General features: G+C 51.0%; 1 long non-coding RNA gene across 1 annotated transcript; it reads left to right on the top strand.

Moving 5' to 3' along the window:
• Positions 1–11,851: 11,851 nt before the first annotated feature.
• On the top strand, positions 11,852–15,697 carry LOC127664875 (uncharacterized). The gene is made up of 4 exons (XR_007973266.1): positions 11,852–11,968; positions 12,263–12,359; positions 14,249–14,380; positions 15,262–15,697. It is a non-coding gene; the product is annotated as an uncharacterized LOC127664875 (long non-coding RNA).
• The last annotated feature ends 663 nt before the right edge of the window (positions 15,698–16,360 follow it).

Raw genomic sequence — 16,360 nt, 5'->3', positions numbered from 1 at the left:
CTCTCACCGGTGATATCACGAAGATGGATGGGATGCCAATGGACGACACCCACAGAGTTTGGGCACCCTTTCCCACCTGGGTGTGGTCACACAGTTTGGAGATGGACCCTCAGCTACATACAAAGTCACTATAGTGACAGGATCAGTGAGAGCGTGTGGGGAGCCTGGGTCTGCTCTTGCGGCTGTGAGCTTCCGCTTGGCTTTTTGGTGATGGAAAACTGTGTTTTCCACAAAATGGTCCCATACTGTGCGAAGGCTGGTGGGGGAAGCTGTCACCCTCTGCACCAGTCCTGGAATAACCGTCTACAGGTCATCAGACCTTTCTGTCCTTTCTAACCTTCTAGAATACTCTGTTCCTTGGAGTAAAGATTTTACATAAACAGACAGACCCTGCTTTTATTATTACACTGTAAACTGGGAAAAGGCCATTAACAAGAGGGCACCCTGCTGGTGCCCCGGCCCTGACTCCATTTACATAATGGAACCCTTTGGAAAGCAACAGCAATGTCGTTCTTTGCTCTCCTGCTCACAACCCCCTCGCAATCCCCGCTGGCTTTTTTATTCTGCCATTTAATTATTATTTTTCAAGGCAATGGCTTTGCCACGTCTTGCAGACTGGAGGTGGGAGGAGGCTGCCTTCCCCAGGGGGAGCTGCAGTTCCCTGGGAGCAGGGATGGGTCTGAGCCCTGGTAACAATAGGAACTAGTGTAGCAAGGGCCTCGCCTTTGATGTACGGAGATTAAACAGCATGTCAGGCTGGTGCTGCAAGCTTGGGTGACACAAGATAATATAGAAGCCTGATACCTTCGGGCGCCAAAGCCCTATAAAGATAAAAATCAGATTATAAATGACAGTTTCCAGGTCTAAAAAAAAAAAAAAGAAAAAGAAAAAGAAGTCTTAAGATGTGTTTGCACAGCAGCTGCCGCTAGCGAGCAGACACTCGGCTGGCAGCCATGTGTGCCCCACATGCTGCTGGGAGGAGAGGGGGCAGGAGGCAGGAAGGCAGTGTGAGCCTGGGGCTCCTCCGGCCCTCCTGTGCGGGGTCTTTCCTTGGCTGTGAGTAGGAACCCAGATGCTGAACCCAGATGCTGAGCCCCGGCTGTGCTCAGCCTTTTCCTGGAGGCTACGGAGAGGGTTTTGTGGTGGAAAGGGGGGTGGGGGCACAGAACCCTCAGAAACCTTGTGCTCAGAGGTTGGGAAAGATGCTACTGGCCTCCTGATTGAGATTTGATGAGGGAGGACTGAGACACAAATCGGGGGCCTTCGGTGTGTGACGGGACCCAGCTGAGTGCTATAAGTCAAGAGGGAATTGTCACCGCTGGGTACCACCAGGCAAAGCTTCTAGACTGGTCCACATGACTCTACCTGGACATGTGCATCTGGATAAGTCTGTGTGTGTGTGTATGTGTGTGTGTGCGCGCGCGCGCGCACACACACACATGCACACGCACACACACACACGCACACACACACGCGCACACACACACGCGCACACACACACGCGCATGTATACATGTCCCCTGTAACGGACAGTCCCAGAACTAGTGGCAGTCATTAACTTCTTAGTGTTATGTAGGTTAAGAAACTTTCAAGTTACTTTCTGAGGGTGGACATAGTACAGGCCTTAGAGATTAAAGAATGGATGGAATTAGACCTCACGTGAAGTATGTGTGTGTGTGTGTGTGTGTGTGTGTGTGTGTGTGTGTGTGTTAAAGACAAGCCTTCAGCTTACTGTGAAGTCACAGGCTGGTCTTGAATTCACTGTCTGGTCTCTGGATGCCAGCAATCCTCCTTCCTCAGTGCTGGGTGACATGCCCACTCCACCATTGATCAGCTTAAAGAAGAGATGGTGTGTCTGGGTTTCCTGATTGGGCAGCAGGAGGAACTGAGGACACGGTGTGGTGGATAGGAGAGGGTTAGGAGGGAGGGCAGATGAGTGCAGGGTGGCTTCCCTAAAGCCTCCAGGACACACTGACCTGGAGAGGAGACCTTGAAGGGCTTCAGGAGAGCTGGGACTTAGATGGGACCCTTCAGGCCAATGGCAGAGTCTTCACACCGGGCCCAATCCTGTGCCACTTGGAGTTGAGTTAAGTGGTAAATCCACCCCATTTAGATCCTTCCTAGGTGGCCTGGGCCAAGGGGTCCCAATGGGCTCCTGTGTTAGAACACCAGGTCCTCAGTTAGTGGTGCGGTTTGTGAAGGTCATGGAACCTTTAAGAGACAAAGCCATACTGGAGGAAGTACGACACTGGGGACAGGCCTTTAAGTAAAAAATTTTAAAGAATTACGTATGTGCGTGCATGCGTGCGTGCATGTGTGTGTGTGTGTACATGATGTGTGTGAGTGCGTGTGTCTGAGTGTATGAGTGAGTGTGCATGTGTGTGTGTGACTGTGCGTCTATGAGTGTGAGTGTGTACATGTGTGAGTGTGTGTGTGTTAGCATGAGTGTGAAGGTCTGAGGACCGTTGTGGGAGTTGGTTTTTTTTCCCACTCTGTCAATCCCAAGGACTGAACTTAGGTCATCAGGGTTGATAGCAAGCCCTTCCCTCACTGAGCCAGCTTACCTCGTGGCTCTGCCTTTCGATCTTCCAGCCCAGCATCATTTCCTGCCTGAGCTCTGCTTCCTGAGGGAGCAGCTGGCCTTCCTCACCTCCTGCGGCGCCTGTCCCACCGTGATGGAGTAACCCTGTGAACCCTAAGCTCTGGAATTAAGCCTTCCTTCCTTAAGTTGCTTTCATGTATTGATCACAGCCAGAGGAAAGGATGCGTGCAGGACTCCTTTGGAGAGGTGGAGGCCCCTTGGCTTTGTGCCACAGGGCTCTGAGGGACAGCAGGAGGCAGCTGGGGGCAGGAGAGGAGGCCAGTAGAGGTCTCAGCAGCCCAGACTATCATCCACGCCCAGTACTCAAGGCTTCGCTCCTGTGTGCTCTGCTCGCCTATATAAGATGCTGTGGTAACTAGCTTTCACCATCAACCAGACTGGATTTGGAACTGAGTGGGAGACACACTTCTGAGCATGTCTGTTAGGGTACAGCCAGAGAAGTTTAACTAAATGTGGGCGGCACCATCCCATTGGCTAAATAAAAAGAAGACCAGGAGCTGAGCTCCAGCCTTCTTTACTGCAAAGGCAATGGCATCAACTGCCCAACCCCACCCTTCCACCCTCTCCATCACGATGGGCTGTACCCTCAGGCTGTGAGCCAGAATAAACCCCTCCTTCCTTCCTGAGGTTACGTTTGTCTTGCACTCTGTCACAACGATAGGAAGAAAGTCACTGATGCAGAGTGTCACGGTCTCTCCCTGTCCTAGGAGCTGCTGAGGGGGGAGAGTTAGTGCGGACAGTCAGAGAATGTACTCAGATGCAGGGCCGTCACTCAGCATCTCTCACTGCGATAGGGTCAATGTGTGAGCTCTTGGGGAAAGCAGATGGAGCTGCGTCTGCTGTAGTCTGTGCCTCCTGGACGTTAGCCAAACGAGCAGAGACACAGAAGGTTTTCTGTGCAGCGCAGTTCTCGGTTGCTCCTGCAACCCAAGTCTACATGGGGGGTCCTTCAGAAACAGATACACGGCATGTCCCATGTGTCACAGGAGGACAGAGCCCTGACCCCGTGCGCCTGTCTCCTGGAGACATGGGAAGGTGAATAGGGAGGCACCAGCTGCGGTGGCTCATCTGAGGAGCAGTGCCTGGGAGATGAGGAACCGACCGGAAGTGGTGTTCTCGCTCCTCTTCGCTTTGACCCGATGACACTACAGCTTGCTCATCTGCTGCTGGGCTGCACCGTGTAACCAGAGGGGCAAGTCTAAGTGTCTGGGCCCATCGGGTCCCGTCAGCGCATCTGAACCTATGCATACAGAAGATCGAGGATTCTCCATGGGATTCTGCTGTAAACCCAGCCCGGGAAACTTAGCTCTAGGCCCTGATATTCTAAGTCATAATAAATGTATATCAACGTCTGCCAGTTGCCTGCTACCCATCATCCCAGCTCACGCCCCAGATCTGATAGTCACAGCTCCACTCTGCTTCATCCAGAAAGAAGAGTTACAGTCAGGCTGGGAACTCAGGTCCTGGGGAAGTCTAATTGTTATCCAAGGTCTCCAAAGCCCCTTGCAAGGATCCATTCCCCCACCCCACTCCCAAAGGCTTTGACCATTTTGGGACTGTGGTAACATACTTGAAGGTCAAGTCTAAATGTGACCTTAAGAATCTGTTGTTGTGTTTTCTTCATGGTGTTGTCTTGTAGGGAGAGGAAACTTCACTTATTAATGGTCCAAAGGTATGTTAGGATTGCTCCAAAGGTCTATTGAATGTCTACTTATCTAGAAAGAAACCATGGCAGCATAACACACACACACACACACACACACACACACACACACACACAGAGAGAGAGAGAGAGAGAGAGAGAGAGAGAGAGAGAGAGAGAGAGAGAGAGAGAGAGAACAACCCTTCAGAGGCATAGAAATCCTCGATTAGATGTTAATCACGAGAGACTGGCACTGTTTCACCAACCAAAACTGTCACAAGGACACAACCCAGCAGTTTGTGCCTTTCAGCCTAGAAGGGACATTGTGCTGACTGTGGATTTCTGTTAGAACTTGTCATAAGCTAATATGACAAGCCAGGTCATCATAGTGTCTATTCTGTGGGACTTCTAAGGGTGTAGCCATGCCCTGGTGGACGGTGAGTAGGACCATGATCCAGAAGCCACCTCAATCGCTTGGGTACTTGTGTCTACCCTCAGGACATTCACACTACCGACATGCATGCGACCTCTACTTTGCCCTGCATTCCATGATTGTCCCACCTCTCTCTTGGCTGCTGCCCACCAGGTCACACTGTTGCATTGAGAAAACTGGGCTTGCTCTCATCTAAATGCAGGATGAATCAGGATATTGTGGATTCAGATAGAATCTGAAAGGGCACCCGAGGCTTTATAAAAAATTGTGTTTCTCCATTTTAAACCGCTAACTCTGGGTTCAGCCCAGTGTCCCCTGGGTCACTTTCAGGGGACCAGGTCCATTTACCCATACATGTTGTGCAGAAGACCTTGCGATTCTCTGAGCTCCTTTTCACTGTGCAATGAGAATCTGGTGAGTAATCCGTTGGCTAAGAGAACTTACACATGCCTGATTCAGTCTTAAATGGGAAGAACACATCTGCCTCCAATGGCAACAGATGAAGAACTGCATTCCTAAATCACCAGTACTCCAATTTTGGTTTAATATTTCTACACGGGCATTCAGGAGCATTTGATATCAGCCAGGGAACATAAGACCAATGACAGACATACCAAAATAACACCCTATTTATTTCAAAATAGTAGCATGTGTTCTGTCAACCACACGTCTGGCCAAATATGGAAAGAGAGATCCTCTTTGCCAACTTTGTGATAGGCCTCCCAACAAGGCAATGCTCTGTGACAGTCTTCGTTAGGCACACGCTCTTCCGTGGACTGTATGCTGTGCTTGATCTTTGAGTGGGCCTTTCATCTCTGATGCCGCTAAAGTGCTTGGCACTCCCTGTGGTTTGAGGTGACCGCTCAGCTAGGTGGGTTTCCCAAGGGAATGAGAGCGGACAATGTGGCTGCCAATGGGAGGCAGAGACAGTAGGATCAGGAGTTCAAGACCATCCTTGGGCAAGGGCAGCCTAGGTCATAAAAGACATAGTATCAACAAAACGAGGACAATAATAGCAGGGGGGCTTCAAGAGATGTAGCCATTACTTTTCTTGTGAGATAGAAGGCCTGAATTCAACCCCTACGATGCATGTTAATCTGTGTCAGGACCTGCTATGTCTCACTCCCTGGGAGGGAGAGACGGGAAGATCCCTGGAGCTTGCTCGTCTGCCCTCACAGCCTGTTCTAATTTAGGCTCCGTTGCTGTGATAACACAATGATCAAAAGCTATTTGGTGGAGGATGGGGTTTTTAATCTGGTTTACAGAGCACAGTCCATCATCCAGGGAAGCCAAGTGAGGACTCAAGGCAAGCCCTCGAGGCAGCGACTGCAAGGGAATGCTGCTTACTGGCTTGATTTTCCTGTCTTGTTCAGTTTGTTTTCTTTTTATATATAACCTAGAACCAGCTACCAAGTGCTGGCACTGCCCACACTCTGTCACATTAACCATCCAATTGAAAAGAATGCTCTCCATGGGCCAGTCCAATTCAGGCAACTTCTCAGGTGAGGCTCTCCGTTCCCAGACAACTCTAGTTCATGTCAGGTTGACAAACAAACAAAAAACATCATGAAGACTTTGTCTCAAATATCAAGGTAGACGATGCCTGAAGAACACTTTGGGCCTCCACATGCATACCTATGTAAGTGCACACATGCTTGCCTCCACAAACTCACACACACACACACACACACACACACACACACACACACACACACACACACACACCTATGGCCAGAGATACTGAGCTGAAAGGCGGCGGTTGAGTGGAATTGGAGCAGAGGCGCACCCAGTTCCTAGAGCATTCCTGCCCTCTGTGGATTCTTGCTGGGATGGTAGGTGGATGGATACCCTTCTCCTGCCACAAACCAGCAACCCAGGGAACATGTCTCTGAGTGCAGAGCCTGTCTGCAGAGCCTGGGTGGCCGCTGCATGCTTCTTTCTGTGGGGTGAGGCCGTGCATCTTTCAAAAGCTCGTTACAGACACCCTCTCCCTTTGGAGGGACTGTTTCATGTGCCGCTTTCAATCTGTCACGAAGCCGCCTTGCTCCAAAAGAGCGGGGATTGCAGGAGGGCACACTTGTGAGGCTGGAAGAGTGTCCTGGATGCCCTCCTGGGGACAGAGTCCCTAGGAGCACAGGATGAAGGAGCAGGCAGGAGCGGACAGCAAGATGCTGTTTTCAATCGCTTCTGGCTGTGCGCCTGAACGTGTGTGGTGCTCACGCTATCCGGGGAGGAATAGCAAGGTCAGCGTTGGCTCTTTGATGTTGCTGTAGGGAAGTGGTGGAAATCAAACACAGACCTCGGCAGCAGTAGCAGCCCTGGGGTTTGCACTGCATTGTTTCTAAGTTTTGGAAAAGATGATCCGAGAAGAGCAGGGATGTGACTACCTTGTTTCTTAGCAGATTAACGCCTGCTTTCTCCCTTTCCCATTCTTCCACCCGAGCCCTGCCTGACATCTCCCTTGCCCTGAGGCTGTGCTGTCCTGAAATGCCTCTGCAGCTGAGGTGTCAAGTTGGACCTAGGCTAAGGGAATGATGGAAATTTCGTTCCTCTTCTCTCTCCCCTGGGCCGGGCTAAAGTGTTGGGGGCGTGCAGGAGCAGGTTGCTTGTGTGACTGTTTGGCTTGGCACCCCAAGCCTTGCAGCCTCATCTCTGCTGTGTGAAAACACTGACAAGCTTCTGCCTGTTTCCATCCCCAGTGTTTGCCCCTGCTGCCTGGCTGGCCTCTTCTTGGAAAACCAGATCCTGTGGCTTCAGTGACCTACTGCTGGCAGCAGGGACCTTTGTGTGACTGGCAAAGTGCTCGGTTTCCCATGATTGCATCATGGTTTGGGGGGCATGAGGTGAGCATGGGAAGCTCCAGAGGGGTCAGGTCCCTGGGGAAAGGTGCCTGTCAGTGGCTCCTGAGGCAATGCTCCCTTAACAGTGCCCAGTTTGCATCAGGAAAAAAAAAAAGGTTGTGTCCAGAGGAGACTGAGCAACGAACCTGCAGAATGTCACTGACCCATCCTGAAGGTCGTAGCCTCCGTGCCACCAACTTCCCAGTGGCACAAGCATGTTCTTCCTAAGTACGTTTGATGGATAAGAAAAGCGAGGGACAGAGACATTTGGCTGGTCTGCGTTTCTGTTTCAATATGAGTTATTGGAAGGATTAGAGTTCTCGTCTAACGGAGCTATACCTTCAGCTCAGTTCCCATTAGGCCTCTGTGAGAGTGTGTGTGTGTGTGTGTGTGTGTGTGTGATCAGAACTGAGCAGCCGTGGGTTCCCTATTCATTACTTAGTGTTCTGGTACTGTAAGACAATGTTCCAGGCTAGGTAATTTGTAAGTGAAAAGGTCGATATTGGCTTATGGTTCCGGAGGCTTGCAAACATGGCGGCAGGGTCAGCTTCTGATGAGGAGAAAAGGGCCAGACATGCCAGAATGACCAACATTCATTGGTGGTTGAAAGTTAGAGCACTGGAGTTCTCAGTCTGCCCTTGGGGATTACGCAAGAGGATAGAAGGGGTGGGGTGGGGTGGGTGGAGATTGTGTTCAGCATGGCCATTGATCCAGTCAACCACAGGTTCATATGAGATTCCAGGGGAAATTAGACACACGACACTCAGGTTAACATCCTGGGTTGGTCATACATGAATGAGCCAGGAAGGTGACAAATCCCAGGAACACAGAAGCTTCTTATTTGAGACTTTCTGAGACTCTGAGTCTTCATTTGGGTTGTACCCCTCATGACAGACTATGACGGTTGCATGGTGTTCCCTGTATTTTGTGTCATGACCAGGCTGGGGACAGTGTGAGAACTTGACCTTGCAGGCAGCTTGTCACAAGTGCAGGTGGCCTGAGGAGCCCTGAGTTCTGATTTGGCATCTGAAACAAAGGCAGCTTGTAAAGTGTAAGCCTTTTGCTGAATGCCCAGGAAGACAATGCCTCTGGCGTCTGTGCAGCTGTGTCTAATCATGGAGTATGGGCTCCTCTCCATATTTTTTTTTAAAATTTTACTACTTTGTGTGTTTGTTGTGGGTTCACAGATGTATACAGGTGTGTGTGTGTGCATTTACACGCATACGTGCAGAGGCTAGAGGTCAATCTTGGGTGTCATTCCCCCACTTTTGAGATAGAACTTCTGGTTGACCTGGAACTTCTCTGTTAGGCTAATCTGGCTGGCCAGCAAACCCCAGGGACCCTCCTGTCCCAGCATTCTTGGTGGCGGGATTATAGGCAAGTGCCACCATGTCCTGCTTTTTACACAACTTCTGAGCGTCAAGCCCAGATCCTTATGCTTGCGAGGTAGGACCTTTACTCCCCAGGCCCTTGGCACATTCTTCATTGACCCAGATGTTGTGGGATCCTGAATAAGAAGATGCACCTTGTATGAGGGGTTGTAGTCACATAGCGTCCTTTAAAATAGCTTTTGTAGAGTTACTTGGAGTCAGTCAAGGTTTCAAAAGTTCGTATTGACAATAAATACACAAAGACATTGTCAGAGAGTCTTCTGTGAGTTGCTGGTGTTTAGGGCTAGGAGCTTGTATTACTTGTCTCCCAGTTCATCACAGACCTGACCATCCTATTAGAGTCTCTGTTCTTCCTGCAGAGTTGCCTTCCTGCGTGGGCCGCCCTTCTCAGCCCCAGAACTTCCCTTATCTCTTTATGGACTGCTCTTTCGGACAGCGGAAAGCAGAGTCGGCTTCTGTTTGCCTCTGCCCTTGCATTTAGTGAATGACGTTAAGGAAGACACGGCTTTGTGAAGGCCACACCCACAAGGCATAGTGCCAGCTGGCCTAAAGCCACAGGGAGCTCAGCAGACCACTGGGATCTGCACAGGCTTCAATTCAATGACTTGTTCCCGCTGAGGCCTCTCCAAGGAGCTGAGTCAGGTGAACCTTGGGATTCCACAAACTCCCTCCTTGCTCTCCAGCCTCCGATGGCCCCTTTCTGTAGCCTGCCTCAGAGTGGAGTGTCACTTCCTGAGAGAGCAGCCTGCCACAGCTCAAAGCCCTCTGAGCATCAGAGTGCTTTCTTTACCATATAGTCCGGGCCTGGATTCCTGTCCTCAGATCTCTGCTTTCTGACCATCTAAGAAGCTGGTGATGCAGGCAGAAAAACGGCTAGATGCCAGTCCTTCCGTTTCCGTCTCGCAGGGAGCACTCCTACCCACAGCCGATGACCTCCCCCTGACGGCTGTTTATTACTTCCTACTATCAAGTTCCCCCCAGCTGTGGCAGCTGAAGTTCAAAGCTCTCTCCTTGTAGTAGAGTGTGTCCTTGGAGGGCAATCTGCAGAGCTGATTAATGCTTGCTGGGTGGTTGGTTCCTGTAGCCAGCAGTCCCACGTGGGGGTCTCCGAGGCAAGTAGGAATCTGCCAGGAAGGCGTCGTCCGTCCATCGTTTCTTAGACTGGGCTGTCAGCCTTGGGGCTTGCAGACTTCTGAAGACCCAGGAGAGGAAAACCTTGTGGGTATTTGCTGACCCGGAGGAGTCTTGTCCCCATGCTCCACCCACTCACCTCCTGGGCTGTCTACACCATACATGACAAAGGCCCACAGAGCAGCAGCAGGCTCTGACCTCACCACTTACAGAGGACCGTGAAGAGCCTTGATCTATGTGTCTGCGTTACCCGATCTCAAACACTGACAGACAGTGAGGAATGACTCCCCTGCTTGGGGACACGATGCAGTCTGTTAGAATGGAATTTTGGAGTTGCGGCCAGACAGAGCTCAGTGAAAACGGCAATTAGTGGGTAGACAGAAAAGCCTCGTCACCTGGGCCTGGTGCTGGGGAACTGCTGAGCCACACTCGTCATGCATGGAACCTTACATAGGGTGGCTCAGGCTGAGATCATGACGAGCCACGCACCTGATACACAGCCCGCCGCGACAGTGACCGTTGGAGTGTCTGGCCAGACTGAGTGTGGTCTGGGGAGTGGCTTTGGCCACATGGTATGACTGTACAGGCAGTTACCCAGGGCGGGCTGCCAATGGCAGGGACTTGTAAAGCAGGCAGCTGGACAGTTGATGGGCATCACCACAGGATAGATTTTGTGCATGGTGAAGCAATATGCTAGCAATTGCCTTCTGCATTCCCTGAGAAAGAATCCCAACTTACTGCCAGCAGCTGTTAGCAGAGAGGGTATTCAGCAATAATTCAGAGGCCACCTTGAAGGCATGGGTGAATTCTCTCCCTTTTAAAATTCTGGATGTGAATCTTACAGAAAACATGAAAGCAACCTCAGGAGATTTCAGAGGGGAGATGTTCTTCCCTTGGCAGAGTCATCTCAAGAATGTGACCTTCACTAAAGAGTGGACCCAGGAGAGAAAGGAGACAGACAACTACTGCAGCTAAGTTATGTTGGTGGGCGGGGCACTGGATCTTGCTTGTCCATCACTGTGGGAGATTTCTTAAAGACAGTCACCATGTGGATGCATCCCTATCTCCCCTGAAAGTAGGGAAGGCTGCCCCATCACCACAGCTACACAGTATCTTTGAGGCTGTTGGGATATGCTGTGGCAGAGAGGGCAATGTGTGTCTTTTATGGAAACCCCATAAGCCATCTTGTGAGGAATCAGAAGCCACTTCTGCCTGACTGAATTTCTGACCTGTGAGAATAAAGGGGGTTGATAGAAGGGGATAAATTCAGAGCCACGGAATAAGTAATTTTCCAACCTCTGCAGAGGCATTTGGGGTATGGCAACCACGATGACTGGGAGTAGGCTACTAGTGGCAGGAAGTGAGCTCTAAACAGCAGGAGGTAGGCTCCAAGGTGGCAGGAAGTGGGCTCCAAATGGCAGGAAGTGAGCTCCAAATGGCAGGAAGTGGGCTCTAAGATGGCAGGAAGTGGGCTCCAAATGGCAGGAAGTGAGTTCCAAATGGCAGGAAGTGGGCTCCAAGGTGGCAGGAAGTGGGCTCCAAATGGCAGGAAGTGAGCTCCAAATGGCAGGAAGTGGGCTTCAAGGTGGCAGGAAGTAAGCTAACAAGGTGGTAGGAAGTGGGCTCCAAATGGCAGGAAGTGGGTTCCAAGGTGGAAGGAAGTGGGTGCATGGGTACCATGTTCTTTTTATTTATTTTATTTTTCTTCATGTGTACGCGTGTGTCTATATATCTGCAGGTCAGAGATCAATCTAGAATATTGTTTTTGAAGTGTTGTATATTTTGTGTTTTTTGTTTTTTGAGACAGGAGTTCTCATTTTCCATTGAGCTAACTGACTGGGGCAGGCTGGCAGTCCAGTGACCCCCAAGGATCTTCTTGTACCCACCTCCCCTGAGTTGGGATTACCAGCACATGCCACCACTGCCCAGGTTTGTACACAGGATCACAGTCAAATGCAGAGCCTTGTATCCAAGCACTTGACTGAGCCATCTTCTCAGCCCTTTGGCACAGCTTTCTGCTTTTTGTTTTATTTAGCTTGGTGATTATTTGTTACAACTCTTTGGGAAAACAGTGAGGGCTTACTTACCTTTGTGGAAACCAACAACAATAACAACAGTAATGCCAATGGCAGAGCTGGCAGCCTCTGGAGAGAAAACAGATGCAGGATTTCCACAGCTGCTCAAATGATGCCTTTTCTTAACATCTCTTTTCTGTGTCCTCAGGATCAAAACTAGAAGCACATCTGCTTTCCATGACCAAGCAGTGCCCCAGGCATCTGCCACATTAGCCTGTGGCTTCCGGACAGATTCTCCTAGAGCTGTGAGTAAGCCCCTCACCCCATGTCCATGAACACCCCCCACCCCACCCCCGAGACTTTTCTGTCCTGCTCAGCTGTACCTTTACACAGTTGCAGGGCCTGGGTGCCTCGCAGCTTCAAAGAGACTGCGTTTCTTCTCCCAGGCAGCTGCTGGGGAATGAGGCCAGGCATGTGGAGGATGGATAGAATTTCAACTCAGAGATATGCTGAGGAATCTGACTCAAAGTTAATAAATTGTTCAGATCAGCTGCCGGGCATTAGTGGGGGACTACAGGAGTCTGAAGATAAATCCTACAAACATGTGGGATATGTTTGGGTAACCTCTTCCTGGAAAGGGGGGGTCCCTGTTTGGAGAGCTGGGGATGTGGGTTCGAGCCCCATGGGAAGATGCCACTCTGCTGGCTGTGTTGGAGATAGGGGGGAAGCTCTGCCTACTGCATCCTCTGTGTGTGTGAGCCCCACTGCTTGTTTTCGGGCTCCAAGTCTCCTTCTGGGTGGTGGTTGAAGCTCTTTTAGGTCGATACCACCTCAAGCAGTTTAAACTGTTCTCATCTTGGTGGTCCCTCTTAAGGGAAGCATCTTTGGGGGTGTGAGGGTCAAAGTAAAGGTGGGTGGTAGTATATAGGTCTGGTGGTCACTGTCGAGGTCAGGGAGGTACCGGCCTGGGAGGGACTCTGAAGTTGGCGGTGGGTCTAAGGATCTGAAGGATAAGCACAAGGAGGGATATTTCTAAGCCATGATAGGGTGGCAGCCTGGGCAGGAAGTGGCTTTCACCTGGGAGGGAATCCTTGGTGGTCACCACAGAAGCTGGGTGGCCTCTTACCATGGCCCTGACCACAGACAGCAGGCGGCCTAGGTGGCTCGGTGGAAAGAGAGCTCCATGATTTATTTCAGAGCAAGGGTGGCCTGGGTCTGGCCAGAGGTCCCGAGGTATGAAGCATGGGCGGTGTGTACCAATTAGTGTGATGGAGGTGGAGATGGAGAGGGAGAGTCGGAGAGGGCATGGGAAAGAGGATGGGAGGGGGATAAGGAGAAAGAGGGCAAGGATCCCGAGAAGAAATAAGGGGAGGAAGGACTGAGGAGGGAGACATGATAGGTTGGGAAGGGGATATGGAGAGACAGAAGGACAGAGAGAGAGGGGGGGGGTTGGCACTATACTAAGGAATGGAGGGGAAGGATAGGGCTCAGGAGAAGGTGGAGGTTGGATGCGAGGGGGCTTGCAGAGGAGTGGAGAGAGAAAAATGGAGAGGGTAGGGGAGGAGGTGTGGGTAGGTGGGCTGGGAATGCCAGGTGTGGAGGGACGCTAATGGGGAGATGAGGCAGCTGGATGGGGGAGGGGGACTGGGCACAGTGGGAAGGTAGAGGGAGGTGGTGTGGGAGGGTATTCAGGTGAGCCCAAGGCCGCTGTGACAGTCCTCCCTTGTTCTTCTGACTGGGAACTTAGCTGACAACCCACAGGAAGCACAAACGGAAGCCAAAACCATCGGTGACTTGCCTGTAAGGGAGCAGCAGCTTCCAGGGCCAGCCTTGGTCTCCTCAGAGGCGCACAGGCGCTTACTGATGGATTTTAAGGACCTGAGAGTCTGCAGTCCTCTGGGGTCTGCCCAGGAATCCAGCACAGGGATCCCTGCTCTCACTACTAACCAGCTTAGCCTGGCATCTAGCTGTGCGGGTCCAGAGGACTTGCTCTACACATTCACAGCCCTTTCTTCCTCACCCACAGCCGGCCACCCTTAGAGATGAGACTGCCAGAGCCTAGGGAAGCCACGGGCGCCCCCCCCCCCCACCCCCAGTGATCACTGTGGTCCTGCTATGGGTCAGATTCCACTCTGAGCTGGCTTGCTGTTGCAGCATTGAAAAGCCCTGCTATTGACTTCTGCTGTTCCCACAGAAGCAAATGCCTAGGACAGATACAGAGAAACTTCAGAGGCTTAATTAACTTTGTAATGCTGGATACATGCATGCAGATGGGTGGAGCATCATCACTCCCAGCCAGACCACAAATGCAGTGCGTTTTGGAAAGGTGGGCACATTCTTGGGGTTTCCTCCTCTAGTCTGTGGATAGCACATGACACCCCCAACTGCCCCCTGTGCATATGTGCGCGCGCGCGCGCGTGTGTGTGTGTGTGTGTGTGTGTGTGTGTGTGTGTCTGTCTGTCTGTCTGTCTCATTGACCTCTGACCTCCAGGGGAGAGGTAGGCTCCATGCTCTTGGCTATAAGTATACCTGACTTGTCCCTGGTGGAAGGATGGGAAATTAGCCTCAGCACAACCACGCTGGGCTAATTGCTCTTGAGTTTCTATCCCCAGCTGCACTGGCACTGCATGAGGTCTTACTGCAGTTAGCACTGGAGGCTGCTTATTAGAGTCTGCAGACACTCAATGCTCTGCCGGCCTTCGGATGGAGCTACCTGCAGAGCCCTGCTCATCGGGTAGCATTGAGGGCATCTGGTGACCAGTCATGCTCTCAATAAGAAGAGGAATTGTAGGTGTCAACTTGCCTGGGTCAGTGGGCATCCAGATATTTGGTCATGTATTGTGTGTATGTCTGGGGGTTTGCAGACAGTTCTCATACTTGACCTCCGACCTTTCCAACATGGCAGACCTCAGGCGATTAGTTGTTGGTCTGAGCAAAACCCAGGGGAAGAGGGAACTAACTCCTCCTGTCTACCCACAAGTGACCTTCACCATCCTTGGATCTGTGCAGGAATAGCATCTTCTTGGCATCTCTGGCTTGCACATTGCTGAGGGTGGGATTTCACAGACTGGGTCATAGCACGAGCCAGTTCTCTATCTAGATTCTTACTCTTGTTTCTCTGGAGACCCCGACTACAGCTGGGCTCGAAGCCTGGCCCTGCCACTCATTAGCCCTGGGAACCATTTGCCTCTGTTCTTCCTTTGGCAGAATGGACATCAGGCTGCGCCCCTGTGGTTCCCAGCTGCTGTGAGGACTTCAGAGAGCATGCAGACCTAGGCACAGGCTGTATGCTCCATGAAGCTGTCGCCCACTTGTGATGTATGTCACAGAAGTGTAAAGGGAAGCACTGGTTCCCACCGAGGGAGGCCACAATGGGGGCGGGACTGTGGTGACCCGGAGGGATCCAGCATGTGTGACTGTTACACTCCACCTTCAGAGGCAGCCGGAGAACCAGCTAACCTGAACCCATAAACACACTCCCAGCATGGAGGCTTAGTCTCTGAGGATGTGCCCACATCCTCTTGCTAAAAAGTCCCTTGCATCTTATGCAGTTCAAGCATTAGGTGTCAAGGTGTCCTTCCCCAGGAGGGGCTTCCAGATTCGAGTTGTGACTTCATTTGGTAATAAAGATTTTTTGGAATAACCAGAGGTAACAGAGATCTTTAGGGCAGGCTGTAATCAATCTGCTTGGTGTCATTAAGAGAGGGGCACATTTTTAGGAAGGCTGAGGACCAGGCGACCTGGAGGAATCACCTGAAGTAGATATCGTCTGCAAGGCAGAAGAGTACCTTTGCTCCGTGTCAGCTCATCAGTCCAGACCCAGATATCCAACCTAACAGGCCAAGGTAAACAAACCAAACCAAACCAAACCAAACCAAACCAAACCAAACCAAACCAAACCAAACCAAACAGCTTTATTATTGTCTTCATTGTGACCCTATTATCTTCTTCTCTGAACATTGCTTTGTAACAGACCATACCCAAATTTAGCTTACTGACCAGCTTTAGAATAGCGGTTTCCTCCAAGACCCAAACATTCCCTCCTTCAGGGAAGCTCCTTTAGTTATAAAGTAAACAACTTAAAACAGCTCCAGGAAGTCCCTGAAAGTGACAAAGTTCACTAGGCGCCTCCTTCTCAAGAATAAGAGTTAAAAAAACAGCTGAGATTCACTCTCAGATGAGTCAAACTGCAAAGAAGTCTGAGACCAGACCAACTCTCTGCAAGAAGCAGAAATCAGCTGAGCTCCCTGGAAGAGGTTTAGACCAGAGTCAGTTGAAAGGGGCACACTCCAACCCTTGAGCTGCC

The sequence above is a fragment of the Apodemus sylvaticus genome, chromosome 14 (genome assembly GCF_947179515.1).
Source record: "Apodemus sylvaticus chromosome 14, mApoSyl1.1, whole genome shotgun sequence".
In the NCBI taxonomy this organism is placed as follows: Eukaryota; Metazoa; Chordata; class Mammalia; order Rodentia; family Muridae; genus Apodemus; species Apodemus sylvaticus.
The sequence above is the reverse complement of the archived record's forward strand: the minus strand, read 5'-3'. Positions and strand labels throughout refer to the sequence as shown.